General features: G+C 34.9%; 1 protein-coding gene across 13 annotated transcripts in view; it reads left to right on the top strand.

Moving 5' to 3' along the window:
* The window catches only part of PTPRD (protein tyrosine phosphatase receptor type D), a 2163408-nt gene that overhangs the window by 247800 nt on the left and 1901700 nt on the right, over window positions 1-13908 (top strand). For 12 of the 13 annotated variants that reach the window (XM_038552385.1, XM_038552349.1, XM_038552356.1 and 9 more), the window contains exon 2: window positions 2459-2513. The exons of the other annotated variant lie outside the window; for it this stretch is intronic. The gene's annotated coding sequence lies outside the window, so the exon portion shown is untranslated. The remainder of the gene's footprint in view (window positions 1-2458; window positions 2514-13908) is intronic. 13 annotated transcript variants of the gene reach the window in all.

Below are 13908 nucleotides of genomic sequence, written 5' to 3'. Positions count from 1 at the left end.
AAAAAAAAAAAAACAAATATTTTGTCTTAAAATACCTATCCTGTGGTTTTCTAGCGTATAAATTAATGCTTATATGTGTTTATCTATTGCTTCAAAGATTCACTAATAATCTTCCTTCTTACTACGTTAATGCCTTTCTCATTTCTTAATGCATGCATATTTTTATTTTAAATGTATAGAAATAGGAAGAAAAAAAAGGCCAGTGGCAATACTGAAGTTTTGAGATGTTTGAGTGTTCATTTGCAAACATTGTAAATTTCTTGTATATACTACTTGATTTAAAATGATGGCTATATTCTTGAATAAAAGTAAACAAGTAAAGAGGCCTTGTCACCTGTAAGTGACAGAAAACAACTTCAAGGGCACACTCATGATGTGAACAGAAGTCAATATGATCTGATGGTCTCCCAATGAAATGCATGTGAAGTCCATACTAATTAGCTTGTAAATCAGACTAATACTTGAGTTTATTTGGGCCAGAAAGACTACCTACTGTCAAGCAATCAAGTACTACCCCTTTAATTGCAATTTATTTCAACAACCACAATTTATTGATCCTAGCATACACTTATGCCACAGCAGTATCATTATTTGACTTTATTTTAACAGCTTCAAAAGGTTAGAAAGTTAGAAACCACTGTGAAAGAAACCTTTAAAATGTTGAGTTGCTAACATTGCTTTATACTCTATGCCAAGCAGTGTTTACTATATATGTGGAATTATATAAAAGGAGAAATAAAAAGGACCTTATATTCATTGGCACTTAATATGAACTATTGCTTTCTTATACTGAATATTACTTAATAATCACAAAACACACAGACAAAAACAAGGAGGATCAATATGGTAGTTTGCATTTTACAGATAAGCTGCAGCTTAGAGACCTTAAGTACATTTCTCAGAACTGTAATGTTAAAATGTTAAAACCTCTATCTGACTCCAAGGCACATGTTTAATTGTTTGCATGATTTCTTACATGATTTTTGTACACTGAGTATTCTATAATACTGTGGTCAACTTCAAACACCCTAAGTGATACTGTAAGTGCAAAGACAGCTTATCCACGTGAGTTTTATATCCAGTATGATCTTTAAAACATAAAACATCAATATCTGATCACTCATTCATTAGCCGTATTATGTTGTATAAGCCAAGGCATTTTATTTATTTGTTTGTTTGTTTGTTTATGCATTACAGTTGTGAAATTCCACTTGGAATTTTCACCTAATTATATAATGTACTGAGTAGGTTTGTTAAAATAACTTTTGTAGCTTCAAAGAATATTTAGGAAACATTCAGTAGATATAGAGTGGTTTAAAGTTTGGTATTTCTTCCCCCCCCACCCTAAAATTAAAAAGGCCATCTGACTTAATTTTGACAAATAAAAATTATGTATATCTAAGGTATACAGCGTGATTATTTGATATTGTGTACCATGTGAAATATTCATCACAATCAAATCGGTTAACATATCCATCACCTCATATAGTTAGCATTTGTGTGTGTATGTGTATTTGGTGAGAATACTTAAGATCTACCCTTTCAGCTAATTTCAAGTTTATAATACAGTATCGTTAACTATAGTTACATTGTTGTATATTGGATCTACAAAAGTTATTTATATTGTATAACTAAAACTGCATATCCCTGGACCAGAATCTTCCATAGCCTACTCCCTGATAACCACCATCCTATCTTTGTCTCTATGAATCTAACATTTTTGATTCCATATACAATTAAGAACAACATGCAGTATTTGCCTTTCTGCATCTAGCTTATTTCACTGAGATAATGTCATCAGGTTCTTCCATGTTGTCACAAATGGCAAGATTTCCTCCTTTTTAAGGCCCACTAATATTCCTCTGTGTGTGTATGTGTGTGTGCATGTGCATATGCACACATACGAGTATGTAATCACAATTTCTTTATCCATTCATCAGTAAACAGACATATGGGAATGTAAATTGGCACAGCCATTAGAGAAAACAGTATGGGAGTTCCTCAAAAAATGGAACCATAAACATTATGATCCAGCAATTTTACTTCTGGATATATATCCAGAGGATTTGAAATCGATATCTTGAAGAGATATCTGCATTATTCACAAGCAAATATATGGATACAACCTAAATGTTCCTCAATGGGAGAATGGATAAAGTGTGTAATTTTTTACACACACATTCTCAGTAGGCCTGAGTGACTGACTAGCTATCAAAAAGCTTCATGCACCTTCTGTAAATCCTTGACTAGATTTAAGCCAGTGTTAGTCTAGCCTACAGGAGGGGACAAAAAAGTGTAAGTCCTAAATTTCTTCTTTGTATCTTCCAGAGTAGCTATGCTTTCAATGTGTCCATTTTTGTCACTTCTATAAACTTTATTCACAGAATAAACAAATAAATTGTAAAATGTTAATGAAATTAGAAATCCTGGATCTAGTCCAATGTCCTCACTTTTGCAGGTGAAGAAATGGAGAATCAAAGAAGTAAAGGACCAGTCTCAAAGTCACACTACTAGTAAGTAATGCCTGTAGAACTAGAATCAGATATCAGACTGTTTGACCTGCACCCTAGTAGTTGCAGAATGATTTCTCATTTTAGACACAATGTTGAAAACTCTGTGTAAAGCTGTTTCTATCGTTTTTTAGACCACCTTGGTCAGTGGCATTAATTGAGTGCCACCTGTGTCAACTCGCTAAACACTTCAGAGGATACTTAGAAAGTACAGTACAGGATGTTCTTTTTACAAAGAGACAATGTAGCTCATGAGATGGTACAGCAAAAAAAAAAAAAAAAAACTGGAATTCATCCTAAGGATTTCCATGTTCAAGATGCTTAATACGAATCGTTCCATTTAATCTTCAAAATATAATAGAGATGGTTTTATTCTTATTTTGGAAATAAAATGAGGTTTTAAGGTGGTTGATAGTTTGCCCAAGTACATAAAGCTATTTAATGTCACAGCTAATTTCAAATCTAAGTCTCTCTGACTTTAAAGATGCCCACTTTTGTACTACAGAATTCTGTATTTAAACAGAAAACAAATAAAGGCTTTGATCAACACAAATAGTACATAATTCCAAGCAAATATAATATAACCAGTTATAATAATATGCTGCATAGTTCAAGGTGCTAGCAGAAAATTAAATAGTGAAAGATCAGCTTGGTTGACCCTGTAAAAAAATTGACATGTTCTTGCTACAGACTCACACCTGACAATTCTTTCAAAGCTTGTTGCTATTAAAGGCATTATATATAATGATATCTGTATGAGCGGAAAAATATTGGCAACACATATATAATGCACTATAGGTAGAGTTTGAGGACTTCTCAAGCTACAGTGTAATGAGCGTTTCAAAGAGGGAAGGTTTACTTTAGCTGTTGGGATATGAAAGAATTGCCAACCAAAGTACATGACATTTTGAGCTGTATGGGATATACATATGAGGAGTTGGATAAAATCATTTTCTTTCAAGAAGAGTATATGAGAAGCATGGAAGTGGAAATAAGTAGAGACATTTGGCAATAGGGTATAGGCTAACTCATAGAAAATGACAAAGAAAAGTGAGACATTATTTCAAAATGCTGGGCTGAAATGCATTGGTAGAAGTCTTTGAAGCCTGGTTTAAAAGAATATATTTTACCATATAAGAAATAAGTAGTCATTAAATGTGTTGGACTTTTGTTATTATTTTTGTTTGTATAATCAGAGCTGTATCTTGGGAAAAAAATGTGATAGCTTTATGATGCATGGGCTACATGGGTGAAAATCAGAAGTGAGGAGACCAAATAGCAGGTGTGAAAATATGAGAGCAAACATATCTACTTAATGTTTATCTGTTAAGATAATTAGACATCTCCCCTCCCCAGTAGCTATAATCACTCAGATTTCTATAGTAACTTTGAAGGGGAAGTATTATTGACCTGATGTACCGTATCTTAAGGCAATTTTCCCTCAAGGAAACAAATAAAATTCCATAGATCCAATATCCATTTTTCTCCCAATTGCCCCTTTTCTTGATATTTGTTAAACAAATAAATAGGTCCTTTTCAATCTACATATCTACTTGAAAATTCCTGTTGTGAAAGGGAGAAGACAGATGTCATGATAAATTTTTTGTTTTTGTTGTTGTTGTTATTATTATTATTATTATTATTATTATTGAATCCTATCTCTTCCTAGAGGGATCTTTCTCAGTGAAAACTTTCCTTGTGTTTTGAGGATCCCTGTTTACTTAAAATTTGCACTTCAGATGAAGGAAGGCAGGAGTAAGGGATACTCTTTTTATCTCCTGAGGTAGCATAAACAAACTCAAAGTAGTTTTGTTATTCTAAAGAATTTTACTGGGATAACAAAAGAGCACAATAATGAAAAAACCTTCATGCAAACTTTAAATCATTTAGCTTCTGAAAGGTCAACTGCAAGGTTTTAACACCCAAACAGGGAGGAAAGAGCCCTAAAGCTCTCTGCCCTTGTACTAGATAAACAGCACAACCCTTGCTCTTAATGAAGATTCCACTTTAAACCCACAGAACTCCCCTAATTTTAGAACCGTTCTTATTCCAGGAATCCTATGCATCCATTAATGAAGCTGAACAATACCATCCCAAATAGCCTGTTTCTTCTTAACTATGATCTCTTAAGTAATGGAGGTTGCACTCTGAATAATTTGTTTTCTTCTTGCTCAGTTGATTTCACACCCATGAAAATTTTTTCAGATATTTTTTTCTTTCTTACATTACATTTTGACCCTGGGTCCTCTTTAAGAATGTGCTTCTTTGAATTTATATTAATTGGCCTTATAAGCAATATATCTGCTAAATGTATCCCCTTCATATTGAATCTCTGTTCTGCTTTCTTAGAGAGAAAAAGTATTTTTTTTATCCTTTCCAAACACTGGCTATCCCTCTCAAAGGCAATACCATTGCCATTAAAGATATTTTTGCTAAATTGATACATATTAACATGAACATTTCTGAGCTTCTAAGGAAACAGCACTTTCATGTAGGGGCTATTCAAGTTTATATATATATATATATTTTTTTTCTTTTCAAAAGCTTTAATACTCAAGATGGGAACAACAGCTGGAGCATTCTAGTGGCAGGATAATCATTTCGTTTCTAGAAAAGGTTCATTGCTGAGGTACCAAAACAGATTATCATGCTGAAGAGTTCTCTCTTCCTTTTGCTGTGTTCTTCCCTGAATAAGCTGTCGAACAAGGCAGAAACTACAAATAAAGCTTATTTCTACTGCATTCATGAAGCTTTTCTCAGTGTCAGTGTTCTGAGATTCGACCAAAGAATGAGTGCCACCTGAAGGCTTTCCTTCATCCACCATATCCAAAGGTTCTCTCTTGTCTAGGTTCTTAAGCATGAAGATGCTAACAAAAGCATTTCTCGATGGGGAAAGCAAACAGATAGCTAGCTATTCATTATGGATTTTCCAGTGTTCCTAACTTCTAACTGAAAGATTTCAACATATATATATAGATAGATAGATAGATAGATAGATAGATAGATAGATACATAGATAGATACATAGATAGATAGATAGATATAGATAGATATAGATATAGATATAGATATAGATATAGATATAGATAGATATAGATAGATATAAAAATAAAACAAATAGATATAGATATAGATGATATAGATATAGATATATCTTGACATTTTGTTTGGCCAGGTATTTGTAATAAAAAGGTGAGTGAGAGTTTTGGGTGAGAAATGGAAGTGGCACTCCAACTTTACCAGTAGATAGAGTGAAAGTCAAAATAGGCCAGCCTGTGAGGGTTTGATATGAGCACTGAATCTCCACAGCACTGTGTATGACACACAGAAAACTATTTGTTAAGTGAATACATATATTACTGGCTTGCAACTGGCAGCCTCTTATCTGTTTTGTTGTTGTTGTTGTTGTTGTTTGTTTTTTGTCTATTGGTGAAAGTAGTCTAGCAGATCAGTTAAAGATGACATTCGTATGGGTAGAAATCTAGCCCTAGAATTCAGGCAGCTGCCTCAAGAATCAGTTCTCTGCTTGCTTGGCTGTCATTCAATAGCCTAAAAAGAGAGTTTGTGCCGAGACTGAGCTGTAGCACCAACAAGATGGTCTCCACATTGTTTCCTGGTTTTAACTATGGTACTGCTAGCAAGACTTAGGGGCATCCATTTACAGTTTTCTTTTTATACGTTCCAAATTGGTCTTTGAGGTAAAAACAATAAAAAATAAAAATAGAATGAGCTTCATGTGATAGAGATGAAGCTTCATAACTTTTAATATCTCATGTAGATAAGTGAGGGAAAACATTTGCTTTGTTTCCCAAAAGGATACATTAATAAATTCTATAGTACTATGACATTTTTAAAGAAAAAAGGGATTGTTAAAAACGTATTTTAGCATAAAAATATCATTATGGGAGGTTCCTTGGCACAGAGATAAAGACTATAGATTCTTCAGAAACTCAATATGAGTAAAATAATGGATTCTACCATTTATTATTTGTTTGACCTTGGAGAGGTTTTCAAATATTTCTGTGCCTCATTTTCTTCCACTGTAAAAACATGCACTTCATAGAGTTATTCTAAGTATTAAGTTAATGCATGCAAAGTTTCTGACACATAAGCATAATAAGCTTTTGTTTTGAGCATTGTTAAAGTTTGCTGACTTAGTATTATATTTACATCTGAAATTTTTGGTTTCTTGAACTTCTCAAATTATCATGGAAAAGAAATAAATCATGAGTCCATATACGAAGTCTTGTTTTATATTTACGTTTCAAGAGCACAAATTCTGTATGTTAAAATATTATTAATTTGTTTAGTATATATTCAGTTGCACTCTGCCTCATATTTTTCTCATAAATTTCCTATTCAAATGCACAGTAAGTTGATAGATATGATTCTTTGGCACCAAGTCTAAATCCATTTGGAATGTGACATTAAGAAAAGTAAGCATGCTGCGTTGGTAATATATCCATATCTATAAATGTATTAATCTGTATGTGAATTGCTATTTCTAACCCTCACTTTTTAAAGATCTTTGCATTAAATTTTATTTGGAATTTGTAATGAAATGCATGCACATATAATGTGATATTGAGGGGGAAATTCTTTTTATAAATTAACATTTATTAAATTGACTTAATTTTAATATTATACTTCACCTCCACACACGTTTAATAAATCAAATATGGACCACTAAGTTTTGAAATTATAAAATTGAAAAGATATTTTGTTGAAAGAAATTATATATTCTAGAAAATTTCACTCTATGCCTATTATTTTGCCAATGTTGCACTTCGAAGCCAATTCTCCTAGTCTGCTTTATCAAATGGTTCCCTAACGGTTCTTGAATATGGATCCTCTCTACTCAAAACCTCCCAAGAAGTTCGTTATTTTTTCATTGCACATCTGGAAACATCTCATCTCCATGTATATACAGGATAGCCTTCAATTCTATCTCCAGATTCCAAAGCACTAATTGTCCTTTCCAGTCTCATTTTAATATCATGCCCTTGATTGCATCCTTGGGCTGCATCTCTCCTCCCATGATGCCTTAGTGTCTTTTTTCTGATATTGCTCTTATCAAGAACCTCCTTTTAGTTATTTGCCAAACCGGTTTTGGCCACTAATGGAAATAAAGCTTTCTTTTATTGTTTGTTTAAAACTTGTTTTATTGTTTCTTTTATTGCTTTCTCACTTGTTCATGATTTTGTTTAATCTTCGATCATCTAGGTTGTCAGAATTTAATTTTCTTAACTATTGGTGCACCAATTCCCACCGAGCCCAGTTCTTCATGTTATGTTCTTACCTGTGACTGAATTCTGGCCAGAGGAACATAGGCCAAGCTATGTGTTCCACTTTCTGGCCCACACAAACTTCTAATGCCTGATTCTTCATGATTTTTCCCCTCCTATTTTGACTTTCAGAGTCATATAAAATCAGTGGTCTTCCAAAACACTTTTGCTCTGTTTCCTTTTTCCTGACCAACTTACTAATCTCTTTCCATCCATACTCTGGGATTCATTCTTGGCTTTCACCTAGTTTGGCTTAATGTTGGCTAGAATTCTACTATATCCAGTAAATATCACCAACACTCATTTTAGTTACAGACACAAACAGAAAGTGGGTAATGTCCCACTAGCATTATGCTGAGGGCTGAATTTGTTTATATTTCCATGGGATTTTTATATATACTTTTGGAGAAAGTTAGTTTGCTAGGAAGAGGGACTGACAAAAATAATAAGCTCAATAGTTTTAAGTGACACTTTGAACCAAACTGAGGAACGTAAAGTGAGGCTATGGGAAAGCACAAGAACATTGAAACAGAAGTATTTCTGTCAGTGGCTTAAAGAAGTTCCACATTCCTGGAAGAAAGAGAAGTAATAGTAGATAAGTCCTGTAAAAAAAGAAGTTTTCTCCACAGGATGAGGGAAGGATACCTTTTAAAATTTGGTATATTGGCCTTTTATAATTTCTGTTCATAGTCTTTGTTAACTAAAGTGATGAACAGCTTTCAGACTTTCTCCAATCTTTAGTTTACACCTACTTTTATGTACAATAAATACTTAGCTTTAGCACCTTGCCATTTGGTATTTGCCAAATACCAAAACATGGTATTTTTGTGTGTATATTAACCATGTTTTCTTACCACGTAAAGTGGCCTATTTAGAATATTTCATTCTAAACAGTATTTTATTTTATATGTTAAAGATGACAATGACGAAGACTTGGGTCAACTTTTACATGATTTCTGTAGCATCTGGTAAAAGGAGGGGAATTTTTTGTAGCAACAGAAAATATAAATGTCCTGTATTTAATGTCCTAGTTCAAATGATAAGGTAGCAAGACTCACTCAAGTGCCCAAGTGCAGGAGCTTATTACAGTGTTTTGTTTTGGTGCAAATTAATGATCAGAGACTGAGATTGCCTTAGCCAATAGTTTATTTAACACAAGGTTACCGTGGGAATTTCATAAGCCAGTAGCATACAGGATAATGTCTCTTAATAAGCCAGCAAGGAAATAAAATAGTCTAACCTAGTGATAGATTAATCACACTATTGTTCCAGGCAAGGAGAGATGAAAGGTAAAAAGTCCACATTTAGTTAAGGCATACCTTTGTCTGAGTTGGTATTCAGGAGAAGTGGCTAACCCAATTGGTAGTAGGTATCCAGCTGCCAGTGCAGGAGTAAAAGGACCCTGTTGCTAGAGCACGTTGCTAGGGAAACAGCAGGACAGGGCTGGTGATGGGTAAGAGGATCTTCTTCATGGGGCCACAGACAGCTTTCACCACAGCTTGTAAAAGAATCACCCTCAAAAAAAAAAAAAATCACCCTCGCTGTGGTGGGAGCTAATTGCAGTACAGTCTTCAAAGAGTGACTGTCGATCAGCAAAGTATAGCATTGCCCACAATGAACATTCTTGAGTAGTCCTCACAAAATCTCCATGTTTATGGTTAAAATATCCTCTTGCCACAATTGCTTTTTCCTATGTTTTTATTGCTAAGCCCCTAGTGAGACCCCGCAGCAGCTGAGCTACTGAGTCCTTATTGGTGAGAACAGATAAGATGATGACACCTTGACCCAATTTACTTCATTCTTATATCAAAACAGCTTAACATGATTTTAGCAACGGACTGAGTGATTTTCATTGGTATCCTAGTGCATGCATGGAAATGGCCGCCCTTAATTAGGTAGACTAATATCCCTTCTGAAACTGTACTTTTTCTAATAGAAGTAAATATTATCTCTCTCCTCTCTCCCGACCTCTCCAGGTCCCCATACCCCTCAAAAATGAAATTAGAAAACAGCAGATTCCACTCTTGTCAGGGAAGCCAATTAAATGGCTGAGGGTGTCTGTTTCTGTGTCCTTTTCAGAAACAATTGTATCATTAAATCGCTGAAATTGTAGTGTCAGCAGGAAATAGAGCAAATAGCTGCCAAAGGGAGAAAAAATATGAACCATACAGCTACTTTGATGTCTTCCGGCCCTCCTTCCCAGTGTCTATTGCTGAACAAGCTACAAACAAAATGTGAGGGAGCAGGGGCTTATGTGTATGAGCCTGGGTGGCTTTAACCTCCTTTGCTGGGAGGCTTGCTCACTGATTTCTTCTGCTCCCACTTGACACCTTAGGCAGACTACACTAACTAATCAATGTTTCAAAACACAACTCCCACTGCCCTGGCCTCTGTTCCTCTCCAATTACTCTTCACTCATGGAACTTACTGTCTCATCTTCTTTAAAACAAACAAACAAACAAACAAACAAACAAACAAACCTTCTTTGATTCATTCAGCTATTTCCTATGGAGCTCCCACCTTGGACTAGTGAAAATATATCTGTGAATAAAATCTCTGCCTTTAAGGAGATTACTTGGGGGTAGTAAAAACAAACCATAGATTATATACATCATAAAGCTGTCAATTATACAGTTGGGTAAGGGAAAGGAGTCAGGGGATTACAGTTTTTAATCAGATAGTTAGAAGTTTGGGGGAAAATGTTTCATGCTATCCTCAGAGGCTCATGGCATCATGGTTAATAACACAGACTCTTACCAGATTGTTAGGGTTCTCCATGCATCCATCTCTGTCACTTATTAGTTGAGAGACTTAGTTTATTTTTCCAGTTCTCAGTTTCCATATCTCTAAGGATCATATTAATACCTATTGAGTCATACTGTCTATAAAGGATTTTTAACATAATATGTACATGTTACATAGTGCACGTAGCAAGTACATAGTACAATTTGAATTCTGTCATTGTTAAGTTCTGAGAAGAGTATATACCTCATTTTAGAGATATCTGAGTATGAAAACCCAAAGATGCTTCTTTTTTCGTTGCTGATCTGAACCTCAATTATATGACCAGGAAAATTAAGATAATCCCTACCATTTAGAGTCATTGCCAGGATTATAAGAAAGTTCATATTATACATTCATAGAAGATCCTTATTAAATATCATGCTCTCTCCTCTTCTAACTCAGTTGAAATGCTTTGACATCTTATATTTTCCCAGCTAGTGAAAATCTTAAATCTCCTGGTTTCACTCATGGTGCTTATTACATACTAGCTTGTGCTATATTGGATTTCCTCCTTCTAAAACATCATAGATAATTAGGAGCACACTGTCGATTTAATTGTAGCTTTTCAAGGGGAGAAAAGAAACACTCCCACAGTAAAATGCACCTATCAATTATACAATGTGCCCTGTTTTTAAAGTGATTTAAATATGAAAAAATAAATGATGTCAGAATCAAGGAAATGTGTTACTTTCTGTTTATGTCTCATTGCTGCTACTGTGTGATTAACTACTCAGAAACTGTATAATTCTTTGTATCCTTTCCTTTGCTTAACCCATTGCCTTGCACAATGAAAAAACTCAATAAATATTTCCTAGATGATTGAATGGATGACTGCAAAATTCCCCACACAAAAGAACTGATTTATGTTTATACACATCAAATAAAAGTGGATGTTGGTTTTTTAAGTAGGGGGCATTTCTTAATTCAAAACTGCCTAAAGATAGAAAGCATATAATAAGTTTTTTTAAGCAATAAACATGAAGAGCATTTAAGATGTTTATTTCTGTTGATTTTATGATTTGTTAGGACTCGTTTCGATTGTAAATTAGAGAAACTCAATTCGGACTAACTTTAGCAATAAAGCAGGAGTGGTTTCTATAAATGTACAGAATTCTAGAAGCAGAGTTTAAGAGCTCATGAGCTGGAATGCAATACAAGTCTGATTGTTCCACTTCTAGCACCCGTTTGTTTATCAATCCTGTCTTGATGCTAACAAACCACTCTTAGCTGAGTGGCATCAAACAGTCTATGGATCAGGAATTCAGACAAAGCACAGATGGAATGGTTTGCCTCTGCTCTGGGGTGTCAGGGTTCTCAGCTAGAAGACTTCAGCTGAGGATAATTCAAATAGGGGCTGGCCTCTCTTCTTTAAATCCTCACTGACAGCCTCCTCCATGCTGATCAGGGTGCTGCTAATAGTCTTCTCAAGGCCCTTCAAGCTTCTTTCACTGCTGAGCCAGAAGCCAATGACACCTGGTTTGGGTTTTGAGTGATAGCGCTAACCTGGCTGTATACTAACGTATGTCAATTAGTATTTGGTCAGAGAAGCAAAAATAACTGTGATGCTATGCAATAAGGGATTTATTACAGGGATCTTATGGAATTATGGTTGCTGATGGGGACATTTCCACTAGGTTGTTGCTTCTGTATCTGACGTTGAGCCTGAAGTTGCTGTAAATTGGTCGGTTATTAGGTGACTGTGAAGTGGAAGAGAGCAAGGACAAACCTGAACCCATGAAGATGAACTAGAACTCCTGTCTCTCACCACCAATGTTAATGTACTGATGATCTGTAGGAGATGTCAGCAAACTTTGCCAAAGAGCCACACATACATTTAGCCCCAACTCAGAGAAGCTGGAGGAGAATCTCTGGGAGCTTAAATGGTTGCATGTTTCAGCGCTCCCTTATCCCAACAAAGTAAATCAACAGGCAGGGGCATGTACAAGCTCCCCCAGAGACTGACATCCTACACCCGATTCTAAGGAGAAGAATATCTATCACTTCTTTACTTGCCGTATCATGTGCAAATTTCTCTTGTGACCTAACTGGAAAGCGTTGTTGGACAGGAAAAATTATCTTCTACAATTCAAGGTTCTTTTGGCTGGTCTAAGAATTAAGTTGACATGAAGCAGATTAACGAGAGAAAATCAAATCTTATTACATAAGTCTGTAAGAGTATGAGGCCTACCGGAAGTCAGGCAATTGAGGCTAATATGCCATCCAGAGCTAAAGAGAAGAGGGTAGGTGTTGGGACTTCCAAGAGAAGGAAAACAATTCACAGGAATATGAAAAAGAGTAAATGTTTGGTAAATAAATGTTTGTGGGGACATACAGAAATGATGGGATGTAGAGAGGAATTTTAACAGATTTTACTAGGTCCCTCCCTGTCCACAACACCTTGTTTATATTACCCGAGTTATCTGTGATGGTAACTCTCTTCCAAGAACAAGTCCTCTATCCAACTGCTTATCCTATTAAGCAGTTAGGGTTAAAGGTTCTTTCTGATTCTTCTGTTTCTTAAAAATAATCAGCCTAAAATAATCTACATGCCAAAGAGAGACATTTTGAGGTGACATTTTGTTCCCCGATGCCATACAAGGTACAAAATTATGGGAAACAGTCCCGGCCTAGCTGAGGTGACACAATAAAAGGTATTCCAAGCAATGTGCCTCAGAAACCATTAAAACATTTATTTCCATTGACCACATAATAAGCTTTTGAAGTTATAGAAACCCAATCTGGACAAATGAACAAAACAAGACACAACAAGATTGTTTGAAAGAACGTTCTGAGGACTTCCATCATTGTGACGTTTTGACATGACGAAGTTGAAAGAGAATGGGGTGCTATAAAACAAATAACTATCTTTTGCTTTTGAAATCCCAATAAGTTGAACTTCAATCTTTATATCACCCCCTCTCTCTATTGTAATTACTTAATAATGCTTTTACTGTATACCAGTGAATTTTTCCTAATAGTTAGACCAGAACTTGCAGAACATGTAATCAAGTGTTTTTCAAGCATAACATTTTAAAGCCTTAGTTCCAGCAAGTCATTCCAAATCTCATAGGAAAACTCTCTTGACAGTAGGTATGTTGACTTGATTCCAGGACATAAAGAGGTCTTATAAAAGTAACTTTTCTTTCTCTGTATACACTTGTCTAAGTTACTAACAAGTTCCTCTGGGCAGAGAGAAGTTTGTATAAGTATGTGTGTTTGTGTGTGTGTGTATCTGTGTGTGATGCACATTTTAAAAAATGAGATTCTTGTACTCTCAAATCTTTTTTTTTTTTTTTTTTTTTTTTTTTGTACTCTCAAATCTTGAAAAA

This window comes from Canis lupus, chromosome 11 (genome assembly GCF_011100685.1).
Source record: "Canis lupus familiaris isolate Mischka breed German Shepherd chromosome 11, alternate assembly UU_Cfam_GSD_1.0, whole genome shotgun sequence".
NCBI lineage: Eukaryota > Metazoa > Chordata > Mammalia > Carnivora > Canidae > Canis > Canis lupus.
This window is presented reverse-complemented; position numbering and strand designations above follow the sequence as displayed.